This window comes from Protopterus annectens, chromosome 1.part0, assembly GCF_019279795.1.
Source record: "Protopterus annectens isolate FY-2018-M chromosome 1.part0, PAN1.0, whole genome shotgun sequence".
Taxonomy (NCBI): Eukaryota; Metazoa; Chordata; order Ceratodontiformes; family Protopteridae; genus Protopterus; species Protopterus annectens.
In genome coordinates, this window is record NC_056725.1 from 1671110790 (window position 1) to 1671137626 (window position 26837).

The window sequence follows — 26837 nt, forward strand, 5'->3', positions numbered from 1 at the left end:
GACTCTTTCTTGCCTCAGCCGATGTCAGATAAAATTAATAATTGCTTAACTTGTGGGAAACAAATACCTCATAAGGATTTCCACTCTTACTGCCTACCTTGCCTAGGCCCAGACCATGATGTCTCGGCCTGTTCCGCCTGTGCTTCCTTCAACCGACGCACTCTAAGACGTCGGTCGGAGTTTGCAGAGGAATTTTTTGGGGCTAGTTTTGCTTACAAAATGCCGTTGGAGACTCCGACTGCACATTTAATAAAGAAACGGAAGGACAAGGACAGACACCCGCGGTTTCGGCTGAAACCACAGCCAGGCCTACCGCAAGTGTCTCTGTTTCGGCTGAAACCGAGTCCTTGGTACTACCGTCCACCGAAACCGTACAACCGACAACCTCGGCCCCGGAGGCCACTACTGTCTCTGTTGTTGAATCTCCTTTGGAATCTGGTGTCCAGGAACCTTCCGACACCATTCCCTTAGACAAAACTACACCAGCACGTGGTGCAGCCAGGCCTCCTGCATCCATGTCTATTAAGGCATTCTCTAGGGCTAAAGCTGCTAAACACTCAAAATCTATGCCTCCCAGGGTTATCCCTCAGGGACCCACTACAGGTTCTCAGATCCTTAGTCTAGCAGAGGACCTTATTTCATTAATTAGGGGCTCTCAGCCTCCTACAGAACAAAGGCCCAGGGTTGAGCCCTCTGATCCCCTCTCCTCAGATGAGGCCTCTGATGGCTCTGCCCTCTCGGACTACCAGGAGGAGGCTTTTTCGGCCTACGAGGATTCAAATGCAGAGGAATCTATCTCTTCGGCCTCCCCTCCTGAAGAACTGTCTTTTGGGGAAACTCTGCACACTATGAGGGAGCATTTCCAATGGCAGGGCCAGGAATTCTCTGATTCCAGGAAGAGATTAAGGACCTTCTTGCATTTGCCTCAGCATAGACCTTTGGCTATTCCCCCTGTTTTGAATGTCATTGATGATGTGTACTCTGAATCTAGCACAACCCCTGACACTCTCCCTCCGGCTCCTGCCAAACCCGATAGGTACTACAGGGTCCCGGAATCTCATCTTTTCCTTTACAAGGCCCACTCTGCTGATCCAGAAACTATTTCCCAGGGCCCTAAAGGGGTTGCAGCTGTCACTACAAAAAATCCACTCCCTCTGAAAGGGAGTCCAGGGCTTTAGAGCGATGGGGTAAAAAAGTGTATACTTCTGCTACCCTTTCTATGAGGGCTTTAAACTGCCAATTTCATATGATACAGTACCAAGTATATTTGTTAGATGAATTGCATAAAAAGCTGTCTTCACCTGAACCCCTAGATCGCAAATCACTTCAGGATCTGGTACATAACTCTCAACAGGTTAGCAACCATTTCTTGCAGTGTGGTTATGATGCATTGGAAGCTTCATGTAGGTCAGCAACGACAGGTGCAGTCATACGTAGGCATGCTTGGCTGAAGGAACAATCTCTGCAAGACCATGTTAAAGCAAAGCTTCTGGATGCTCCACTGGAAAAGTAAAAGTTATTTGGCTCCACTGCTCAGGAGGTCTTAAAGAAATTTGAAGAAAAGGAAAAATCTGTACAAACAGTCAAAGATTTTATGCAAGTCCAACCACCAAGATTCAGCAGAAATTGGCCTTCCAAGAACTGGTCCTTTCCAGACACAGACAGATTTCAGAGAGGCAAGAACAGGCGTGCCAGAGGTAGAGGGCAAGCTAGAGGCTTCTACAGAGGACGTCAATGGCAGCCTCCCAACCAGAGAGGTAGTGCAGGGCCTACAACTGCTGCACAAGGACAGACTCAATGACTTTACCTTGACTCCGCCAACCAGGGCTCAATTGGAAGCACCTTTGGGCGGAAAGCTTTCCTTATTTTCAGAAAATTGGCACATTATTACAAGGGACAAATGGACACTACAAATAATAGACAAAGGATACAGGTTCCATTTCCACACATTACCGAAAAGAAAAGGCATGCCAGACCTGCCACCAAATCAAAGGGCAGAGGCTTTGAAACAAATCTCCAACTTAATGAAAATGAAAGCAATAGAAAAGGTTCCTCTCGCAGAACAAGGCCAAGGATTTTTTTCCAGACTCTTCTTTGTTCCAAGAAAAGAAAAGCAATGGAGGCCTATTCTCGACTTGTCCGCACTAAATACTTACCTCATTGTGCCAAAATTCAAAATGCTGACTCTGCAGCAACTCCTTCCCATGCTGGGCAAGGGGCCTTGGCTGGTAACTCTGGACTTCAAGGAGGCATACCTGCATGTCCCTATCAGACAAAGCTGCAGAAGACACCTCAGATTTCTTGCAGGTTCAGAGCATTATCAATTCTCAGCATTGCCCTTTGGCTTATCTACTGCGCCCAGAGTATTCACAAAATGCCTGGCATCAGTAATTGCACACTGCAGACTTCAGGGGATGCAAATATACCCGTATCTGGACGACTGCCTTATACAAGCGGACAGCCAACAAATTTTGGTAAAACACTTGAATTATGCCATCTATCTTCTTCAGGCCTTGGGATATACAGTCAACATGCACAAGTCAAGACTTGTACCACCCCAAAGAATAACTTTTCTGGGTGCGGATCTAGACACAACCACCCAAATGGCTTTCCTCACAGAAGAAAAACAAAACCAACTACCGGATTACTTCAAAAACCTGTCAAGACAAACTCAGCTGACTGCAAGGAAAATCCTGCAGGCCCTGGGTTACATGGCTTCTTGCATTCTTCTGATTCCTCAAGCAAGGCTACATATGAGGAAACTCCAATGGTACCTAAGGAGTTTATGGACTCGGCACAGTCACAGCTTGGAAACTTTGATACCACTCATCCCATGCCTTTAAAGGGAATTTCTGTGGTGGGCTCAAGCAAGCCAGTCAAACAGGGGTTTGCCCTTCAGCAAACCAATAGCCAGCCAAACCATTACAACGGACGCTTCAGACCACGGATGGGGAGTGCACATGGAAGGAAGATGCATTCAAGGTCTATGGTCACAAAAAGAGCTACGCATGCACATAAACCAAAAGGAAATGCTGGCAGTGATGCATGCAATTGAGGCCTTCAAGTTATTTCTACATCAGGGCCACCTGCTAATTAGGACAGACAACACTACAGTTATGTGGTACATAAACAAGCAAGGAGGCACCCATTCCTACCCTCTTTGCAGACTGGCAATGAATCTATGGGAACTTTCCTTGACTCAGTGTACAGCTGCAATCCCAGTTTGTACCAGGAAAGGACAATATACTGGCGGACAGCTTAAGCAGGAACACCATGGATGCACACGAATGGATGCTGCACCCAGACATCTTCCATCAGATAGCACAATCATGGGGGAGATCGGACATAGACCTCTTTGCCTCCCCACACAATCATCAGCTGGAGAAATTCTGCTCAAGGACATACCACCCACAAGCATGGAAAGTGGACGCCCTCTCTTTCAGCTGGAAAACTCTAACAGTGTATGCATTCCCACCTCTTCCATTAATGACCAAGGTCTTACTGAAGATCAGGGCAGAGCAGCCAAGAGTGATTCTGATAGCTCCTGACTGGCCAAGACAGCACTGGTACCCATTGCTAAAGAGCATGTAACGGACAAAACCATGGCTTCTTCCACAATGGCCGCTTCTCCTGACGCAGCACAATTACCAAACTCTGCATTCCAACCTGAAAACATTACAACTAGCTGCCTGGAAAATACCTTGACTCATCACTAGGATAAGCTATCCAAGAGAGTGAAGGATATCATCATGGAAGCTCGCAGGCCTTCCACAAGGAAAGCATACTCAGCAAAATGGAAAAGATTTCACACCTGGAGCACCTCAAAGGGCCTAGATGCAACAGTTATGAACATGGCACATATCCTGGAATATTTGGCAGAAATGCTCCACAATGGCCTGTCTTACTTTTCCATTAAAATTCATGCTTCAGCAGTTTCAGCAGAGTACAATACTGATCCACCTGTCTTCTCTCATCCTCTGCTAAGACCGTTTCTAAGAGGAATTAAAAACATCAATCCTCCAAGGAAACCACCAGTGCCTACTTGGGACCTTAACTTCGTGTTGGAAAAACTAACACTGCCTCCCTTTGAACCAGCAGCATCTGCAGAACTACAGTTCCTCTCTTGGAAGACTGCCTCCTTCTGGCCATAACCTCAGCAAGAAGAGTATCCGAGTTACAGGCCCTCATGGCAGTACAGCCATTTCTTATTTTTCATCAAGACAGAGTCTCATTGAGAACCAATCCTTCATTTATGCCAAAGGTGGTATCTAGGGTCTCATTAAACCAAGCTATTCACCTGCCTACCTTCTTTCCAAATCCACAAAACAAAGGGGAAAAGCTTCTGCACACCCTGGACATACACAGACAGTTGTGCTGCTACTTGGACAGAACTAAAAATTACAGAAAAACTGACCAGTTATTTGTAGCATATGCTGCTGGTGCACAAGGAAAAGCAATTTCAAAACAGACAATTTCGAAATGGATAGGGAATTGCATTTGTTTCTGTTACTACTTTCATGGAAAAACTGTACCAGCTAAAATTAGACCTCATTCGACCAGAGCCACAGCCACCTCCACAGCCTTCTTAAGAGGGGTGGCTACCAAGGACATTTTAGAAGCTGCTACATGGAGCTCCGTGCATACATTTTCCAAGCATTACAACTTACCTTTATATTCCAGATCCAGAGCAGGCTTTGCTATGGCAGTCCTGCAGGGCATTTTAGCTACACCATCCTTTTCATAGATCCTCCTCCCCCAGATAGCTATGGTATTCTACCCATATGTGATGACTGCAGATGCATCCTTGAAGGACGTAGTACAGTTTTGTACCTACCATAAATGTAGATGTCCGACAGGTATGCATCTGCAGTCAGGTTTACCCTCCCTCCTTCCCCTCTGTGGTATTTCTTGGGTACATTCCCCTCTCATAGCTAGCTGGGGTTATCTATTATGGTGTATTTGTTTTTATATATGTATATATTTTTGTGCATGTTTGGAATTTATTGCATTTCTCCAAATTTAGCCTTCCTTAGAGGGCACCTGGCATCGGGGCAAGAAAAACTGAGGAAGATGGCGTCGGCTGACGCTTTTATACCCCAGGCGCTCTGTCGTCGGGAAGGCGACTTCAGCCGGCCGACCCAGACTTTGGAATCCGGCCGACCGAAGGGCTGCCTGAGGCAGGACAACCCATATGTGATGACTGCAGATGCATACCTATCGGACATCTACATTTATAGTAGGTACAAAACTGTACTTTTTGTACCTACCATAAATGTAGATGTTAGAGTGCTCATACAGCTGCAGTCCAGGTTTCCCTCCCTCCAACCCCTCTAAGGACAGGCCTTATGACAAACCCTTTTCATATAACCTTTTGGGGTACTCTTTTATGGTGTATTTGCTTGCAGCTACTGTTTTTTTTTTATTTATCTACATTACATTTTTGCATAACATTATGTTTGCCTTCCTTCTGGGGGCACCTGACATCTGGGGCAAGAAAAACTGAAGAAAATGGCGTCGGCTGCCTCTTTTATACCCCTGCCGCACTGACGTCAGGGAGGAAGCGACGACAACCGACGCCGGACCTAGACTTTGGAATTCGGCCGACCGAGGACCCGCCTGACGGCAGGATAACCCATCTGTTATGACTGCAGCTGTATGAGCACTCTAACATCTACATTTATGGTAGGTACAAAACTGTACTGTTCCCTTCCCCTCCTGCCCCTCAGAAACATGACAGATTCTTCACGGTTCAGGATTCCTGCAGACACCTTTTCAAGAACCCTGTAACAGACCTTGAAGATGGTGACTTGGGGTCCTAAGGGAGCTAAAGCTAGTAATCCAGATATCCCCTGCCAGCTAACCAAGTAGAGCCTTGAACTCGTTCAGAAAGAGAGTCTATGTCTCTGCTGCCCTGGCGGCTTTGAATTGCCAGTTTTATTTGGTGAAGTGTGAAGAAATCATTTTAGATCAGATGAAGCAAAAACTGGTGGGGATTGAAAATAAGACTCTTCAAGGAACTGTTGAATTTGTGAAATTCTGGGTTTCAAGTACCTAAGCACTCCTTGCACTCTGCCTGTGATGCTTTGGAAGCTTTTAGCTGGGCAGCAGCTACAAGAGTGGTCTTTAGAAGACTTCCCTGGCTGAGGGAATAGTCCCTCCCTGAAGATGTGAAATTCATTTTTTGGATGCTCCTTTAGACAAAGGTGCCCTTTAAGGCCGAAGTTGTTCTTAAGAATATGAAGGATAAGGCCAAGTCCATGCCTTTCTTCAGGTTCAGCCTCCTTGCTGCAGCCGCAGTTGCCCTACAAAATACTGGTCCTTTCCCACCTCCCAGTTTAAGCCTGTAATTAGGAGACCTTGAAGGGAAAGGAGTCTCAAAGGCAGCAACAGTGTCCCAGACAGTAGTATGCAGATTCTAATAGACCTGTGGGGATTCTGCCAACAGGCTCCCAGTAGGGAGCAGTTGTGTCTGTCTCTTGACGCTCCCTTTCCCCCTCCAGGCCTATTCCTTCCTCCCTACCTCTTCTCAGGCTAGGAGGACAGCTGCCTTCTTAAAGAAGTGGACTCTCATTACCCAGGGGTCAGTGGGTACTGAAAGTTATACAAAGAGGTTACAAACCCTACTTCAAACAGCACCTGATTTGATCAGGTTTCCCAGGTATTCCACCAAACCAACAAATAGAGGCTTTAAATCATATGCAGCTGCTGTGCACCCAAGGTTCTGTGGAGCCAGTACCAAACACATTGCAAGAAAATGGATTTTACTTGAGGATTTTCCTAGTCCCCAGAAAAAAGGGTACCTGGAGGACAATTCTAGACCTGTCGAATCTTAACATTCAAAATATTTGCCTTCAAAAATTACTACCCATGATTTCACTCAACACTTGCATGATAACCTTGGATCTAAATGACACAAACCTCCATATCCCCATAGAAAAATCCAACAGGAAGTTTTTAGCACTTTACTCCTGTTCTGCGGTGGTGGTGGTGCGGTAGCATTGTCGCCTCACAGTAAGATGTTGTCCTGATGTTCATCGTGTTACACTGCTGCAGTCATTACACTTGGGATGTCCTTCAAGGATGCATCTGCAGTCCTTACAAATGGGTTGTCCTGTCGTCAGGCAGCCCTTCGGTCGGCCGGATTCCAAAGTCTGGGTCTGGCCTCGGCTGGTGTCGCACTTCACCTGACGTCATAGCTGCAGTTCTTCGGGTATAAAGGCATCAGCCGACGCCATTTTCCTCAGTCTTTCTTGCCGCGTGGCGCCCGAATCAGAAGCTGTTCGCAAGTGCCGGTCGGTCAGAACCAGAGATTACTACTACCGAAGACTTCTAAAAAGCTAAGTACCCCGTTGGGGACTCTTTCTTGCCTCAGCCAATGTCAGAAAAAGTGAATAACTGTTTAACTTGTGGCAAACAAATACCTCATAAAGATTTCCACTCTTACTGCTTACCTTGCTTAGGCCCAGACCACGACGTAGCAGCTTGTCTAGCCTGTGCTTCTTTCAACCGACGGACGCTTAGACGTCGGTCGGAATTTGCTGAAGAGTTTTTCGGCTCTGCTTTTGCTTAATTATGCCGTCGGATACTCCGACTACGCAAATTTCTAAAAAGCGCAAGGAAAAGGACCGACACTCGCGGGTTAAGCCAACCGCGAGTGTCTCTGTTTCGGCTGAAAACAGAGTCCACGGTTCTTCGGCCGAAAACTTACCTCTTACCGAGGCCTCATCTAGCTTGGCTGAATCTGCTACTGAAATCCCACCTGCTCTTGCAGGTTCACAGGATTTATCTGACACTATCCCTTTGGATATATCCACCCCTGCACGTGGAGCTGCTAGGCCTCCTGCATCCATGTCGATTAAGGCCTTTGCCAGGGCTAAAGCAGCAAAAACTACCAAAACTGTGCCTGCTAAGACCCCCTCTCACAGGCCTAGCTCTAGTTCACAAATGCTTAGTCTAGCAGAGGATCTCATTTCTTTGATCCGGGGATCCCAACCACATCCAGACAGGGCCTCTCACCCACCTCCAGAGAAGAGGACTAGAGTAGAGCCCCCTGAGCCAGTTTCTTCAGATGACTCCTCTGATGATTCAGATAATTCAAACCCTCCCGAGGGCCCCTTTTCTCCTTATGAGGACTCTGATGCAGAAGAGTCCATTCCTTCTGCCTCTCCGCCTGAGGAATTTTCTTTTGGGGAAACCTTGCATGCTATGAGGGAACAATTTCAATGGCAGGGCCAGGATTTTTCAGACTCTAGGAAAAGACTTAGAACCTTTTTGCATTTGCCACAGCATAGGCCTTTAGCCATTCCTCCAGTACTTACTGTTGTGGATGATGCATTTAATGATGCTTGTACTGCTCCTGATTCTCTACCTCCGCCCCGCTAAGCCCGATAGGTACTACAGGGTTCGGACACACATTATCATTTGTATAAGGCCCCTTTGCAGATCCAAACTATCTCCCAGGGACCCAAGGCTGTAGCAGCTACCTCTGCCAAAACCCTCCCCTCTGAAAGGGAATCTAGGGCCTTAGAGAGATGGGGTAAAAAAGTTTACACTTCTGCTACTCTTTCAGCTAGGGCCTTGAACTGCCAGTTCCACATGATTCAGTATCAGGAATTTATGTTAGACCAGTTAACTAAAAAACTAACCTCTGATGAACCATTAGATAAAAAATCTGTACAGGAAATGGTACATAACATTCAACAGGTCAGTAATCATTCCTTAAAATGCGGCTATGATGCACTGGAGGCTTCCTTTAGATCAGCCATGACTGGCACAGTGATCAGAAGACATGCATGGTTAAAAGAGCAGTCCTTACCAGACCATGTTAAATCAAAGCTCCTAGATGCTCCCATGGATAAGCTCAATTTGTTTGGCTCCCCTGCACAGCAGGTGCTGAAGAAGGTGGAAGAGAAAGCAAAATCTGTCCAGACAGTCAAGGATTTCTTGCAGGTCCAGCCTCCAAGGTTTAGCAGGAACTGGCCTTCCAAGAATTGGTCCTTTCCAGACACCTCCAGAGCTCCGAGAGGCAGGAATAGGGGCTCAAGAGGCAGGGGTCAATCCAGAGGTGCCTACAGGGGACGTCAGTGGCAAAATAACAACCAGCGAGGTGCAGCCACAGATCCAGCCACCACCACTTCCACAGGACAATCACAGTGACTTTGCTCTGGCACCGCCTACCAGGGAACAACTAGAAGCACCCTTAGGCGGGAAGCTAGCCTTATTTTCAGTAAACTGGCATTACATCACAGGAGACAAATGGATTTTACAGACAATAGACCAAGGTGTTACAGGTTTCACTTCCATACTCTACCAAGGAAGAGAGGAATGCCAAACCTACCTCCAAATCAGAAGACAGAAGCTCTAGAACAAATAACTCACTTACTAAGGATGAGAGCTGTAGAAAGGGTACCATCTATGGAACAAGGGCAAGGATTTTACTCCAGACTCTTCCTGGTACCAAGAAAAGAAAACCAATGGAGACCTATTCTCGACCTGTCCGCTTTAAACACATACCTCATTGTTCCAAAATTCAAAATGCTGACCCTACAGCAGCTTCTTCCCATGCTGGGCAAGGAGTCTTGGCTGGTAACTCTAGATCTCAAGGAGGCATACCTGCACGTCCCCATACGACCAAATTGCAGAAGATACCTCAGATTTCTTGCAGGATCAGAGCATTATCAATTCTCAGCATTGCCCTTTGGCTTATCTACTGCGCCTAGAGTATTCATGGAATGCATGGCATCAGTAATTGCTCATTGCAGGCTTCAGGGAATTCAAATTTACCCTTACCTGGACGACTGCCTGTTACAAGCGGACAACAAAAACAAATTAACAAAAGATTTGGAAAGGGTCATTCATCTACTACAAGCCCTGGGATACACAGTCAATATAAAAAAGTCAAGGCTGATACCATCCCAAAGGATAACCTTCTTGGGTGCAGATCTGGACACATCAAAACAAATGGCATTCCTGACAGTAGAAAACAGGAGCAACTCCTCTCTACTTCATGGCATTAACAAAGCAGAACCAGCTAACAGCAAGAAAAGTCCTGCAAGCCCTCGGTTACATGGCATCCTGCATAATATTGGTTCCAAATGCCAGACTACATATGAGAAAGTTACAGTGGTACCCAAGGAATTTATGGTCTCAGCACAAGCACAGCCTAGAAACCCAAATTCCAATAATTCCATGCCTGAAGCAAGAATTCCAATGGTGGGCTCAGGCCTGTCAATTAAACAAGGGACTGCCCTTCCACAACACTCAGCCAAGCCAGGCCATCACAACAGACGCCTCAGACCTCGGTTGGGGGCACACATGCTGGACAAGTGCATACAAGGCTTATGGACTCAAGACCAGCTGCACCTACACATAAATCAAAAGGAAATGCTGGCAGTAAAACTGGCAATTCAGGCATTCAGACCATTTCTTCAACAGGGTCAACTGCTGATAAGGACGGACAACACCACAGTTATGTGGTACATCAACAAACAGGGAGGCACACATTCATACCCTCTATGCCGGATGGCAATGGACCTCTGGAATGTGGCCCTGAGCTTCAACATTCAGTTACAAGCAATTTTTGTGCCAGGAAAAGAAAATATACTAGCAGACATCCTAAGCAGAACTACCACGGATGCTCACGAATGGATGCTGCATCCGGACATCTTCAAAACCATTACAGGAAATGGGGACTACCAGAAATAGACTTATTTGCATCCCCACACAACCACCAACTGAAAAATTCTGCACAAGGACGTACCACCCACTTGCTTGGAAAGTGGACTCCTATCCTTCAGTTGGAAAAACCTGACAGCATATGCATTCCCACCTCTTCCTTTGATGCACAAGGTGCTATTGAAGATCAAAGAAGACCGTCCAAGGATCATCCTGATAGCTCCAGACTGGCCAAGTCAACATTGGTACCCATTACTGAGGAGCATGTCTCGAGAACAAATATGGCCTCTGCCCCTTGTTCCCCTGCTGTTAACACAGAACAACTTCAAAACCCTACATCCAAACCTGAAAACACTGCAGCTGGCTGCCTGGAGCATTGCATAAGACCAAATAACCCAGATTTATCTCAAAGGGTTAAAGACATTATTTTGGAGGCTCGCAGACCCTCAACAAGAAAAAATTATTCAGCAAAATGGAAAAGATATCTCATTTGGAGTACTGCAAAAGGAGAAAATGTGGCACTGGTAAACATAGCTAACATCCTGGAATACTTGGCAGAGCTCTTCCACAACGGCCTGTCCTATTCTTCCATTAAGATTCATGCATCAGCTATTTCAGCAGAATACAACTTGGATCCTCCAGTCTTCCCACATCCTCTACTCAGGCAGTTTCTGAGAGGAATTAAAAACGTAAAACCACCTAGGAAGCCACCATTGCCAGCATGGGACTTGAACTTTGTGCTAGAAAAGTTGACACTCCCTCCTTTCGAACCAGCAGCAACAGCAGAATTACAGTACTTATCATGGAAAACTGCTTTCCTGCTTGCAATCACTTCAGCAAGAAGGGTATCCGAGCTACAGGCATTAATGGCAGTACAGCCCTTCCTGATCTTCCATCAAGATAGTGTCCATGAGAACTAATCCTACTTTTATGCCAAAGGTGGTCTCCAGGGTATCTTTAAATCAAGCTATCCACCTACCTACATTCTTCCCCAACCCACAGAATAGGGAAGAAAGACTGTTGCATACCTTGGATGTACATAGACAATTACGTTACTACCTGGACAGGACCAAGAGCAATAGAAAAACTGACCAGCTACTGGTAGCATATGCAACAGGAATGGAAGGAAAAGCAATTTTCAAACAGACAATCTCTAAGTGGATAGGAAATTGCATTAGATTTTGTTATTCCTACCATGGGAAGAAAACTCCAGAAAACATCAGGCCTCACTCTACAAGGGCTACAGCCACTACCACAGCTTTTTTACGAGGAGTGGCTACCAAAGACATTTTAGAGGCTGCTACTTGGAGCTCAGTGCATACATTTGCCAAGCATTATAATTTACCTTTATACTCCAGATCCCGAGCAGGTTTTGCCACTGCTGTTTTGCAAGGGATCTTAACTACACCATAATCTTATTTCTCCTCCTCCCCCAGTTTGGGTATGGTATTCTACCCATTTGTAAGGACTGCAGATGCATCCTTGAAGGACATAGTACAGTTTTGTACCTACCATAAATGTAGATGTCCGATAGGCATGCATCTGCAGTCAGGATTACCCACCCTCCTTCCCCTCTGTGGTACTCCTAGGGTATTTGCCCATCTTGTAGCTAGCTGGGGAATCTATTATGGTGTATTTGTTTGTATATATGTACATACATGCTTATTTTTGTTTGCTCTCTACTATTTGGAACCATTTGCATTTATCCAAATTTAGCCTTCCTAGAGGGCACCTGGCATCTGGGGCAAGAAACACTGAGGAAAATGGCGTCGGCTGATGCCTTTATACCCGAAGAACTGCAGCTATGACGTCGGGTGAAGTGCGACACCAGCCGAGGCCAGACCCAGACTTTGGAATCCGGCCGACCGAAGGGCTGCCTGACGACGGGACAACCCATTTGTAAGGACTGCAGATGCATGCCTATCGGACATCTACATTTATGGTAGGTACAAAACTGTACTTTATCCTGCCGTCAGGTGGTCCCGCAGTCGGCCGGAGTTCCAAAGTCTTGGTCCGATGTCGGTTGCTGTCGCTTCTTCCCTGACGTCAGTGCGCCAGGGGTATATAAGATACATCCAACGCCATTTTCTTCAGTCTTTCTTGCCGCGCGGTGCCCAAAGCAAAAGCAGTTCGCAAGTGCTAGTCGGCTGACTACTGAGATTTTTGAAGTCGAATTTCAGATCCGAAGTCTTCAATAAAGCTAAGTACCCCATTGGGGAAACTTTTTTTTCTTGCCTCAGACTGATGTCAGAAAAAGTTAATCGCATTTCTTGTAGGAAGCAAATACCTCATAAGGACTTCCACTCTTATTGTATTCCGTGCCTAGGCCCTGATCACAACGTCACTAGCTGTCGGTTTTGTGCTAGATTTAACAAACGCACTATAAAAAGACGTTTTGATTTTGCTTTGCACTACTTTGGCCGAAGATTCAATTATACAATGCCGTCTGATCAGCCGACGACCTCAGTACCGAAAAAATGCAAAGACAAGGATAAAGACAGGCATCTGAGGTCCAAAACAGACTAAACCTCTTCTAGGTCAGTCGCCGGTTCTCAGTGAGGCGCTTTCGCAGCCCCTGACACCCGCTACCTCAGAGCCACAGGCCGCTTCCGACTCCCACGTGGAGACATCTAGGCCTCTGGAAACTCAAGGTATTGGGCGTACAGAAACTAATCCCTCAGATGGGTCCAGAGCCGCTGAGCAGGCATCGGCTTCCGAGGGTGTTTTCAGACCTTCACAACTTACTGTTATAACAGCCAAGACAAAGGTACCATTAAAGACAAAGAAACAAGTACAGCATTCTCCTGGACAGTCCTCCATGCCTAAGAAACAGATGCTTAAAATGTCTGAAGACCTCATTACTCTAATCAGGGGTTCCCATCCCCCTCCTGAGAAAAGGCCTAGGCAGGATACAGACTATGACTCCTCTGATCAAGTTTCCATTTCCTCTGATTCCTCTTCGGACCAGGGATACTCTCTACCCCCCTGTGAGGACTCTGATGCTGAAGAATCTATCCCTTCAGCCTCTCCTCCTGAGGATTATTCTTTTGGGGAATCTTAACATACCATGAGGGAGCATTTCCATTGGGAAAGCCAGGATTACTCAGAATCCAAGAAAAGGCTCAGGGATTTCCTCTTATTGCCTCAACACAGGCCCCTGGCTATTCCGGCAGTGCTAGATATTGTGGATGATGTGTTCTCTGAATCCAGTTTATTTCCCGACTCTTTGCCCCCCTGCTCCAACCAAGCCAGATAGGTATTAGAGTCCCTGACTCTCTCAAGTTTCTTTACAAAAACCCCTTCTGCTGATCCAGAAACTATTTCCCAGGGTCCAAAAGGGGTTAAGGCTTCCATTGCAAAAAATCCAGTACCCTCGGACAGAGATTCCAGAGCTTTGGATAGATGGGGGAAGAAAGTGTACACTTCTGCAACTTTAGCAGTAAGAGCTTTAAATTGCCAGTTTCACATGCTTAAGTACCAACAATATTTAATGGCTCAGTTAAAACAGAAAATACTTGCAAGCTCAGAAGCTCCTGATTGTAAAGAAATGCAGGATTTATTACATGCAGTTGAACAGATGGGAAAACATACTCTGCAATGTGGTTTTGATTCTTTAGAGGCCTCTTGTAGAGCCGCTGTTACAGGTTCTGTGATTCGAAGACATGCTTGGGTTAAAAGAACAAAGTTTACCTGATCATGTTAAGGCAAAATTATTGGATGCTCCTTTACAGCATGATACTTTGTTTGGTGTTAAGGCAGAAGAGGTGTTAAAGAAAATGGAGGATAAAGCTAAATCTATGCAAACAGTCAAGGATTTCTTACAGGTACAGCCACCTCGGTTTAGCAGAAATTGGCCAACAAAGAATTGGTCCTTTCCAGTGTCAGACAGGCCAGAGAGGCAGATACAGACGCCCAAGAGGCAGATCTCAACCCCAAGGCTCAAACAGACCACGACAGTGGGGGCACCTCAACCCCAAAAGGCTGTGAGGACCTGTTTCAACCTTACAGGAAACAGTCACAATGACTTTCCCCTTCGTACGCCAAGCACGTCCCTTTTGGAAGCCCCCATGAATCCCAGGGCCTGAGAATTTTTCTTGCAGGGAGAATGGGACTTTCTTGCCAGCAGTTGAAAATATTGAGTTAGTTGAACTTGTTTGTGTGGCATGAGGTAAGCCATCTGGGCCGTTGTATTTAAGCTGGCACCCAGGAATGTATTCTGTTGTGAGGGCACTAGTTTTGACTTATTTTCATTTACCGTGTACCCTAGAGAAATTAGCAACCATTTTACAAATGTTAGATGCTGTAGAAGAATGTCCTTTGTCTCTGCTTGAATGAGGCAGTCGTCCAGGTATGGATATATTTGAGTTTTGATGGTGGGCACAGGCATGTCACCTAAACAAGGGCCAGCCTTTTACCCAACCCACAGCCAGGCAAACTCAACAACAGATGCTTCGGATTATGCCTCGGGGAGCACACATGGCAGGAAAATACATTCAGGGCAAGTGGACCACAGACCAAATGCATCTTCACATAAATCAAAAAGAGATGTTGGCTGTTCAAAATGCCGTAACAGTTTTCAAGGACCTTCTACATCCAGGGCCATTACTACTAAAGACAGACAACACCACAGTAATGTGGTACATAAACAAGCAAGGGGGGCACTCATTCTTATCCCCTATGCAGGCAAGCCATGACCTTGTGGAACACAGCTCTAGCGTATCAAGTCCACCTGCATGCACAATTCCTGCCAGGAAAGAAAAATACTCTGGCAGACGATCTAAGCAGAAATATTATGTACCCTCACGAATGGAAATTGAATCCACAAATCTTCAGCTTGGTAACGCAAAGGTGGGGATGCCCAGACATGGATCTTTTTGCCTCCCCACTGAATTTCCAACTACAAAAATTCTGCACAAGGACTTATCACAAACAAGCATGGAAAGTGGATGCCCTTCTGTTCAGCTGGAAAAACCTAAAAGTTTATGCCTTCCCGCCACTGCCTCTCCTTTCAAAGATACTCCTAAAAGTTAGACAAGAAAAACCACAGATGATCCTGATTGCTCCAGACTGGCCACGCCAACACTGGTACCCTATTTTAAGGAACTTGGCTCAAGGCCCACCGTGGATTTTGCCTCAAATTCCACACCTCCTGACTCAACAAAACAATCAAATCCTGCATGGTCAGCTCAAAACCCTAAACCTGGCTGCTTGGCAGATGCATTAGTCAAACAGGCAACACCTCTCTCTAAAGCTGTTATGGATGTCATTTTGGAGGCCAGGAGGCCTAGCACCAGGAAAGCTTACTCAGAAAAATGGAAGAGATTCTGCGCCTGGAACCAGGCTCAAAGCCTTGACCCTCTTGTTCCAAACATTCCTCAGATTTTACAATACTTAACTGAGATGTTGGACAGAGGTCTGTCCATCTCATCAATTAAGATCCACGCCTCTGCCATTTCAGCACATTACAACATGGATCCTCCTTTATTCTCTCATCCCTTGCTAAAGCAGTACCTCAGAGGGGCTAAAAACATAAGACTGCCCCGGAGAGCACCAACACCAACTTGGGACCTCAATTTCGTTTTGGAAAAGCTGACCCTACCACCTTTTGAGCCAGCCAATACAGCCGATCTAAAATTTTTATCATGGAAAACAGTTCTGCTCCTGGCAGTAACTTCAGCATAAAGAGTCTCAGAGCTACAGGCATTAATGGCAGTGGAACCTTTTATAATTTTTCATCAGGACAGGGTATCTTTAAGGACAACCCCTACCTTTATGCCAAAGGTGGTATGTAGTGTGGCTCTTAACCAAACCATTTATTTGCCAACTTTTTATCCAAACCCCCAGATAAAGGGGAGAAACTTCTGCATTATTTGGACATACACAGGCAGCTACACTTCTGCTTGGACAAAACAAAGGCTTTCAGGAAAACTGAGCAACTATTTGTAGCATATGCTGCAGGATCACAGGGCAAGGCTATCTCAAAGCAGACTATATCCAAACGTATAGGACACGAAGCATCGGAGACTATGCATGTGCAACTAACAGTGGGTAAAACTGCCTTCCAGTTTATAGCCTGCTACAGACCACCCTCCCAAACCCAGGAACCCCACTCGGCCTTCCTGAGAACACTGGAAAATATGAAGGTCTCTCCAAACACCATTATATTGGGCGACTTCAACTACCCAAACATAGACTGGGAGCATTACTCTAGCTCCAGCACCCTAGCCCAAAGGTTCCTAGAATTTATAAACTCAAATGCTATGGAGCAACTTCTTACCACTCCCACAAGAGGGGAAAACATACTGGACCTGATCATCACCAACATGGGGGGCTCTATGCTCCAGACCAGAAGTGTATCCCTCACTGGTAAGATCAGACCATAAACTAATCTCACTGGATATTCACATCCCGACCCCGCCCCCTGCCCAGAAAACCACCGTGAAAAACTTCTCTAAAGCAAATTTCACACTCCTCAAAACCGAGGTGGAATCCTTCAAAGCCCCCGGGCCTGTGGAAAATACGGCTCAGACCGCAGAATCCTTTATAAACGCATTCTGTGAACACCTTCAGGAATCCATGGATCATGCAGTCCCAAATAAAACCAAGACCCAGTCCTCCAAAGGCAGGCGTCCTGTCTGGTGAACCCCAGCCATAAACAAACTATACAATAGAAGGAGGAAGCTACTACATGATAGAGCAAAATCCCAAAAAGGGAAGGCATCTCTGATCAGTATTACCAAAAAACTACGGGCACTCATAAAATCGTCTAAGCCCAGCTTCGAGAGAAAAATTGCACATGACACTAAGGATAATCACAAGGCTTTCTTTAGTTATGTTAGGAACCTGGGTGGGAATTCCCAGATATGCTCACAATTAGTCCAAAATGACAAAAAATACACTGAACCCACAGACATTGCCAACATCCTAGCTGACAGGTTCTGCGCAAACCCCCCCCCCACCACCACCACCAAAAGGGCAAATATCTATCCCAGCAGAGTGCTGCCCCCCTGACATCTCAGATGCTCAGGTAAGAGCCGCCCTCTCCAAAGCAACAGACACAGCATCAGTGGGACCAGACAGTGTCCCAGGCTGCGTCCTACATGAACTCCAGGAAGAGCTAAACCCAAACATAAAACTACTGTTCAATCTCAGCCTTACTACAGGATAATGTACCCAAAGAGTGGCGTACAGCAACAGTGGTCCCTCTCCACAAAGGTGGTGCCTCAACGGATCCTGGAAACCATCGCCCCATAAGCCTGACTAGCTTGGTCTGCAAAGCTATGGAAAGGATCATCATGGACCTCATAAATAAAGATATTGGGGACTTACAGACACTGGATCCTACCCAGTTCGGCTTTAAGGGCAGATCCTGCCTCTTAAACCTGGTCTGTTTCTTTGAAACAGTCACCAAGGCCATTGATGAGGAGAAAGTGGTCCACACAGCCTACCTGGACCTCGCAAAAGCCATCGATACAATACCCCACTTGGGCATTATAGATAAGCTCACCAGCTTAAATATAAACCCCTATGTCACTAAATGGGTTGCAAACTGGCTCAAGGACAGAACCCACATGGTTAGAATTGCTGGAGCCATGTCAGACTCCAAACCAGTTACAAGTGGCATCCCACAAGGCTCAGTCCTGGGACCTCTGTTGTTCGGTATATATTTCTCGGAGGTACAGGCCAACACGAAAGGACTGTGGATGACCAAGTTCCCAGATGACTGCAAACTAGGCACCATAATCGACTCTCCAGCCGACACAAGCATCTTACAAAAGGGCCTCATAGATGCAGACAACTGGTGCCAGAGCCATAGCCTCAAGCTAAACGCCAAAGTGTATAGTCATCCCCTTTGGCAAAAACAAAGTGCCCACAAATTGCCACATAGGTGGTAATCCATTAAGTACGGAAGAAGTAATTAGGGACCTGGGGACCCAAGTTGATAGCAATCTCTCATTTGAAAACCACGTGGCCAAAGTGGTTAGAAATACATTTTATATAGCCCACCTAATCATGAAGGGATTCACATCTAGATCAGGGAAGGTCATCGTGCCTCTTTACTCATCCCTCATCAGGCCCATAATTGAGTACAATGCCCCTTTTCGGATGTACCTTACCAGACACTTGCAGCAACTGGAAAGGCCCCAAAAGTACCTCACCAAGAGGATCAAAAGGCTCAAACAGATGCCATATGCTGCCCCGTTAAAGAAACTCCAGCTCTACTCAGTGGCATACCGCCTGCTCAGAGGCGATCTGTGCCTGACGTGTAAAGCCATGTCCATCCTGGAATTAATGGACATGCTGCACCTCAGAAAATTCAAATCCCATCAAGCTACGCGCTCGAGAGACTTGAACCTCAGCACTGAAATAAATAGGACATGCTGTGGAGGGACAGATTCATAACCCAGAGGCTCCCTTCACTCTGGAATAAAATCCCAGTCCAGGTTAGGCAGAGTCCCTCATTGACTCTCTTCAAGATGAATCTTGATGAGTGGATGGGAGATCGTAGGTTTACCCTGGGTGTCACTTCTGTGTCACTGTTGGATTGAGGCGCAGTATACTAACCTTGAAAAAGGGCATAGCAAAATTCATTTAAAATGGGTGGCGAAAGCCAAACACACTCTGGCTAGGCTTATAAATGCCCTAGGGCAGATAGCCTAGAATGAACCTATGAACTGTATTCGGTACTGCTACACACAGCATGGAAAATCAGTTCCAAATAACATTAGGCCACATTCCACCAGGGCAACAGCCTTTCTCAGAGGAGTACCTACCAAGGAAATTTTGGAGGCTGCAACTTGGAGTTCAGTGCACACCTTTACAAAGTATTACCATCTGCCTCTACTCTAAATCTAGAGTAGGATTTACCACTGCAATTATGCAGGGCCTCATAGCCAATCCTAACTCTTTATAGACCAGCCACCCAACCTCAGCTTTGGGATTCTACCCAAGTCTAATGACTGCAGCAGTGTAACACGATGAACATAGTACAGTTTTGTACCTACCATAAATGTAGATGTTCAAGTGTTCACACTGCTGCAGTCCAGGTTACCCTCCCTCCCGTCCCCTCTGAACTAGCTGGACTTATCTATACCTTTCTATCCTATACAACCTTTGGGGTGTATTTGCTGGTAACTGAAGGTATTGTTTTTATTGTATATTTTTGATTAGCAATATGTATTGCCTACCTACTTGGTGGGGGCACCTGACATCTGGGACAATTAAAAACTGAAGAAAATTGCATCTGATGCATCTTTTATACCCCTGGCGCACTGACGTCAGGGAAGAAGCGACAGCAACCGACGCCGGACCAAGCCTTTGAAACTTAGTCCTACTGCAGGACCGCCTGACGGCAGGATAACCCAAGTGTAATTACTGCAGCAGTGTGAACACTCGAACGTCTACATTTATGGTAGGTACAAAACTGTACTTTCGATTCTCAGCTAGAGCGTCTTCTGTGTGGAGACATGCGTGAATGGGCGTACCTTCATTGAAGGTTGTGCGTCAGGGCCGGCAAATCTGCACGTAAAAATCTACTGCCAATCATTAGCGGACTGGAGTTCCGCTGTTGCGACCCCTAACCGGTAAAAGCCGAAAGACGCAACAACTCCTGTTCTGAAGTCTCAGTTCTGTGCTCTGCCCTTTGGCTTGTCTACTGCATCCTGGTTTTCCATAAATACTTAGGCCAGTGATAGCCTTCTGCAGGTCAAAGGGCTTTTGGATTTACTTGTACTTGGGTGACTGCCTTGTTCAGGCAACAGATCTAGAAAAACTCAAAGCAGATCTACTTTACACCGAAGAGATCCTGACTTCACTGGGATTCACCATCCATACCCAGACGTCCCAAACCATCCCCACAAACAGGATTGTGTTTTGGGGGCTTTGCAGGACTCCTCACTTCGAAAGCCTTCCCTCCCCCAGACAGGGGTTACCCGTCTAGCTCTGTACTTCCAAAAGCTTCTCCTCAGGAACTGCCTCATAGCCAGAGTGTTCCTCAGAACCTTGGGATGTTCATCGTGTTACCCTGCTGCAGTCATCACACTTAGGTTATCCTGCCGTCAGGCGGTCCCGCAGTCGGCCTGAATTCCAAAGTCTTGGTCCGGCGTCGGTTGCGGTCGCTTCTTCCCTGACATCAGTGTGCCTGGGGTATATAAGAGGCATCCAACGCCATTTTCTTCAGTCTTTCTTGCCGCCCGGTGCCCGAAGCAGAAGCAGTTTGCAAGTGCCGGTCGGCTGACACCTGAGATTTTCGAATAGTTTCAGTCCGAAGTCTTCAAAGCTAAATACCCCGTTGGGGAACCTTTTCTTGCCTCAGTCCGATATCAGAAAAAAGTTAACAATTGCATTTCTTGTGGGAAGCAAATACCTCATAAGGACTTTCATTCTTATTGTATACCTTGCCTAGGCCCAGACCACGACGTCACTGGTTGTCGGTTTTGTGCTAGGTTCAATAAGCGAACTATAAAGCGACGCTTTGATTTCGCACGACACTACTTTGGTAGGAAATTTAATTACACTATGCCGTCGGAGCAACCGACTACCGGCATGCATAAAAAATGCAAAGATAGACAGGCAGCCTAGATTCAAGCCAGACTCCGAGGCCTTGGCTGGGCCAGTCGCCGGTTCTCCAGTTTGCAGTGAGGCACCTACGCAGCCCCTGGCTACCACAGAATTGGAACCCCATACTGCTTCGGATTCTCTAGCAGAGAGTTCTAGGCCGACACAGCCATTTTCTTTAGGCCTTACCGACGACATTGCAGAAGGAGAAGCCGGTGCTGTAGAAACACCTTCGGTTTCAGAAGGTGTCTTCAGACAGACTACTGTCACCATAAAATCTTATGCTAAGCTTAAGACTCCTCTAAAACCAAGAAAGACTGCACTTCAGTCTCCAGTTCAAGGCTCCATGCCTAAGAAACAGAAGCTTAAAATGGCTGAAGATTTGATTTCTTTAATCAAGGGTTCCCAAACCCCCCCCCCCCCTGACAAAAGGCCTAGGCAAGAAGAGGATTATGCCTCCTCTGATCAAGTGTCTATTTCCTCAGGCTCCTCTGAGGAACAGGATTACTCCTTTCCCCCTTATGAAGATTTCTGATGCTGAAGATTCCATTCCCTCAGCTTCTCCCCCTGAAGACTATTCCTTTGGGGAAACCTTGCATACCATGAGGGAACATTTCCACTGGGAAGGTCAGGACTACTCCGACTCAAAGAAAAGGCTCTGAGAGTTTCTTTTACTCCCCCAGCACAGACCACTTGCTATCCCCCCAGTTTTAGACATTATGTATGATGTTTACTTAGAATCTAGTCTAAATCCAGATTCTCTGCCTCCTGCTCCAGCCAAACCAGATAGATACTATAGAGTGCCTGACTCGCACAAATTCCTTTACAAAAGCCCTGTTGCTGATCCAGAGACCATCTCCCAGGGTCCCAAAGGGGCTAAGGCTTCTATGGCTAAAAATCCTGTACCCTCTGAAAGGGACTCCAGAGCACTAGATAAGTGGGGGAAGAAGGTTTACACCTCAGCTACTCTAGCTATGAGAGCACTAAATTGTCAGTTTCACATGCTTAAATACCAGCAATTCCTAATGTCTCAAATGAAACAAAAGATGAGCACACTCCCTCAACAGTCTGAATTCAAGGAAATGCAGGATCTGTTGCATGCAGCTGAACAGGTGGGCAAACATACTTTACAATGTGGATTTGATTCCTTGGAAGCTTCCTGTAGAGCAGCTGTTACTGGGTCTGTTATACATAGGCATGCTTGCTTAAAGGAACAAACTCTGCCTGATCATGTTAAAGCAAAGTTACTAGATGCACCCTTACAGCAGGGTGTCTTATTTGGGGTTAAAGCAGAAGAGGTTTTAAAGAAAATGGAGGATAAGGCAAAATCTATGCAGACTGTAAGATTTCTTACAGGTACAGCCCCCACGCTTCAGCAGAAATTGGCCAACAAAAAAATTGGTCCTTTCCAGCTTCTGACAGACCACAGAGGGGTAAATACAGGCGCCCAAGGGGCAGAGGACCAGCACAAATCCCTTACAAACCTCGCCAATGGGGCACTGCAACACAGAAGGGAGGAGAAGACAGGTCCCAAACTACTAGAAGGCAAACAAAATGACTTGCACCTCAAACTGCCAAGCAAAACTCGCTTGGCAGCTCCATTGGGAGGAAAATTTGCACTTTTTGCAGACAAGTGGCGCATCGTCACAAAGGACAAATGGATCCTAGACATTATCTCACAAGGATACAGTTTCCATTTCCACACCTTGCCAAGGATAAAAGGAATGCCAAACCTGCCACAAAATCAATGGGCAGAGGCACAAAAACAAATTACAGCTCTCATGGACATGAGAGCCATTCAACTGGTGCCTACACAGGAACAAGGCCAAGGATTTTACTCAAGGCTCTTTCTAGTCCCCAGAAAGGACAATGCTTGGAGACCCATTCTGGACCTTTCAATTCTAAACACCTTCTTGCAAGTACCCAAATTCAAGATGCTAACACTACAGCAGCTTCTTCCCATGTTGGGCAAGAAAGCTTGGCTAGTAACGTTGGACCTCAAGGAGGCATACCTGCATGCCCCTATCAGACAAAATTGCAGAAGATACCTCCGTTTCATTGCAGGTTCAACCCATTACCAATTCTTTGCACTGCCCTTTGGCTTATCTACTGCGCCCAGGGTCTTCACAAAATGCCTGGCACCAGTATTTGCATACTGCAGACAAAGAGGAATTCAGATATATCCATACCTGGACGACTGTCTCATCCAAGCAGAAAGCAAGGACATTCTCTTACATCTGGCTTTTGTAAAACACCTAAGTTGCCTAGGGTACACAGTAAATGAAAAGAAATCAAAACTAGTGCCCTCACAAAATATGACATTCCTGGGTGCCAGCTTGAATACAACGGCCCAGATGGCTTATCTGACGCCAGACAAACAACTACAACTAACTCAATACTTCAGAACAATGGCAACAAAGACCCAACTCCCTGCAAGAAAACTTCTGCAGGCCTTGGGCTTCATGGCATCTTGCATACCACTACTACCATTTGCAAAACTGCATATGAGGAAATTACAATGGTACCTAAAAAGCTTATGGACTCAACACAGCCACAGCTTGGAAACAATGATACCTCTCATTCCCTGCCTTCAACAGGAGTTTCTATGGTGGTCACAGGCATATCACCTCAACAAGGGTCAACCTTTCACCTTACCCCCAGCCAGGCAAACTATGACAACAGATGCATCGGACTATGCCTGGGGGGCACACATGGCAGGACGGTGCGTTCAAGGCATATGGACTGCAGATCAAAGGAATCTGCACATCAATCAAAAAGAAATGCTAGCTGTACAGACAGCAAGATAACCCAATTGTGATGACTGCAGCAGGGTATACACTCGAACATCTACATTTATGGTAGGTACAAAAGTGTACTTTACATGGCCTCTTGCATCATCACAATCCCCCAGCCTGACTCCATATGTAGAAGCTACAGTGGTATTTCAAATGTATGGTGTCAAAACTCTGTCTGTCAACTTCAGGGTAAAGCTTCTCCCTTGTCTCAAGAAGGAGTTTGCCTGGTGGGCTGGAGCGTGCTCCCTCAGCCTGGGCCTGTCCTTTAGGTTCATCCCTCAGGACCAAACTCTGACCTCATATGCCTCTGAGCAGGTGGAACTTTCAGTTCAAGTACAAAATCCATCAACCTAAGAGAACCAATGGCAGACCAGAAAGGTCTGTTTTGCCTTCAAGGACCAGTGGAAACCAGGAATACTCCTAGTGAAGACAGACAACACCATAGTTATGTGGTACATAACAAAGGGGGGCTCATTTTTACTCTGTCTAGTCATGGACCTCTGGGGAAACTACAAACTCCCTAGGTCTGTACCTCATAGCACAGTACCTACCTAGAGAAAACAGGCAACTGGCGGATCACACAAGCAGGAGCCTGTCAGACCCACACAAGTGAAACTGCATCAGGAAGTTTTTTCAGCATAGCCAAAAAATGGGGTGTGCTCAAGGACCAAAAGAAGTTCAACCTGGAAGACAGATGCTTTCTCCTTCCCTTGCACAGGACTGCTGTTCTCTCTCTCCTCCATACCCTTGCTCCCCATGGTACTGCAGAAAATAAGGGAAGAAGGGTCAAGGGTCATTCTAATAGCCCCAGATTGGCCAAGGCGGCACTGGTATTCTCTAATGCTCAGTCTAAGCAAGAAGAAATCATAGCTGCTACCTCAACAAGGGATCTGTTAACACAACAGGGGTACCTTCATACACCTCAACTTGAACACACTCAAATTAACAGCTTGGATGATACCTTGACCCCCTGGTAGAGGCCACCCCTCTACAAACCGGTCCTGGACATTCTAAAAGAAGCCAGGAGACCGCCAACGCAAGAAAATGTTACTCCACTAAATGGAACAAATTTAATTGTTGTGCATACAAAAGGGACAAAGCCCTCTTCAAGCTCAGATGCCTCTGATTCTTTCATGCTTATCAGAACATTTTGGCAAAGCTCTTTATTTCTCTGTTAAAGTTCTTGTTTTGGCAATTTCATCTCATCTTACATGTTCAATCGTCTCTCTTCTCCCATCCTTTCATGAAACTGTTCCTGAGAGGAGTTATTCACATTAGACCCCCCCACCCCAGGAAACCACCTGTTCTCCATGGGACCTTGGTTTCATTCTGGAGAAGCTCTCTCCCCCACTTTTCAAACAAGCTGCCTCCGCAGACTCCAGATTCCTGATCTGGAAGTCCGCCTTCATGTTAGCCATTACCTCAGCTAGAGGGGTTTCAGAGCTCCAAGCCCTTGTGCGTGGAACCTTTCATCGCCTTCTACCCTGACAGTCTCTCTCTTAAGGCCAATCCTTTTTTTATGCCTAAAATGGTTACAGAGATGTCTTTCAACTAGACCATCCACTTACCTACCTACCTTTCCAAACCCTCATCAAGGGAGAGAGAGAATCCTCCATATATTGGATGTGCATTGGCAACTACATTACTGCTTGGACAGGACAAAGGTATGTCAGTCTGACCATTTTTTGTGGCCTTTACCTGTAGCTCTGGTGGGAGACAAATGGATCTCCCACTGCATCTTGCTTTGCTACCCCCAGCACAGAAATTAGGCCTTCAGACCCTGTGAGGTCACACTCCACTGGGGCTACTTATTATATGTACAGCCTTTCTTAAAGGGGTGGCTACTAAGGACATTTTGAAAGCTGCTACTTGGTCCTATGTTCTTATTTTACCAACTGTTATCACCTCCCAGTGTTTTGCCACTGCCATTCTGCAGGACATCCTTTCCTCTCAATAAATTTTCCATCCACCCTCCTTTCAGCTTTGGGAGTCATCCCATTGGTTATGGACTGCAACAGCGAAACATGAAGAACATAGTACAGTTATGTACACTTTCCATAAATGTAGACGTTTTGTGTTTTCACCTTTGCAGTATTCTTTTCCTCCCTTCTTCCTCTCTTGCCCTATGTGTTTGGGGTGGATATTCTTTCTAGGATGTTCCCTCTTCCTGTGTACGTACGTCAGAGTTTCTGAGCTTAGTCCTGTGGCCATTGGAGCCTGTCCCTATCAGTTGGGGGCAAGAAGTCACTGAGGTTATGGCACTGACTCCCTTTATACCCAGACATCTTGACATACACCGGCTGTAGGAGGAGGAGGAAATTGTGTGGTGGTCTGGCCAGCCAAGTGCTTCCATGGCAGAAAATCCCATCAGTTATGACTGCAGCAGTGAATACACTCCAAGATGTACATTTATGGTAAGTGTACACAACTGTATTTTCTTCTGTGCCCCCCCCCCCCCCCCCCCCAATGGAGGAGTTCAAAAATGTGTGTAGTAAATGAAGGATAATTGGTGTGGACAATTGGTGTGGACAGCAGAATTTTAATAGTGTCAGAACATGTTGTAGGGGCAGTAGGAGCCAGCAGCTCCAAAGTACAGGAAAGTATTTTGAATTATTTCCTGAACTGCTCAGACTACTGGATGTATTTCTTCAGAAATCTCAGGGGAGCAATGGTTTATGTGCTACTCTAAGGTACCATACATATTCTCTCCACATGTAAGATTATATGGATAAGTATAGTATTGTCAGTAAAGTCTCAGTTATTGCATTGTCTGACCAAGCAAATATAATAGTAAATGTTACTCTTGACATC

At 46.1% G+C, this 26837-nt stretch overlaps 1 protein-coding gene across 1 annotated transcript in view; it reads left to right on the plus strand.

Annotated features, from left to right (window-relative positions):
- CSNK1E (casein kinase 1 epsilon) overlaps positions 1-26837 on the plus strand; it is a 796028-nt gene that overhangs the window by 349373 nt on the left and 419818 nt on the right. The window lies entirely within an intron of this gene.